Genomic DNA, 272 nt, shown 5'->3' on the forward strand with positions numbered 1-272 from the left:
TAGTATGAAACTGTTTAAAAGCTTCAGAGATGAAGTGTAAAGTCTGTCCTGGATAACATACCATTGTCTTTATCTATAGGGTTATAAATGTGTGTTATTACACAAGAACTTGTTTCTTTATTCACTCGCCTGTGGGAGAATTGTTTAATTTTGTTTGTGACATATGTTTGAGTACATGCAAAAGGAATTTGTAATATGTTTCTATGATATGCATTTATGAGTATTTGTACCTGATATGTGGATGTAATCTGTTAGATGTTTTAGTCTGGCAG

At 32.0% G+C, this 272-nt stretch overlaps 1 protein-coding gene across 1 annotated transcript in view; it reads left to right on the top strand.

The window, feature by feature from the left end:
• The window catches only part of LOC119585033 (major facilitator superfamily domain-containing protein 1-like), a gene marked incomplete in the record, with an annotated part of 11,251 nt that overhangs the window by 8,749 nt on the left and 2,230 nt on the right, over nucleotides 1–272 (top strand).

This window comes from Penaeus monodon, chromosome 19 (genome assembly GCF_015228065.2).
Source record: "Penaeus monodon isolate SGIC_2016 chromosome 19, NSTDA_Pmon_1, whole genome shotgun sequence".
In the NCBI taxonomy this organism is placed as follows: Eukaryota; Metazoa; Arthropoda; class Malacostraca; order Decapoda; family Penaeidae; genus Penaeus; species Penaeus monodon.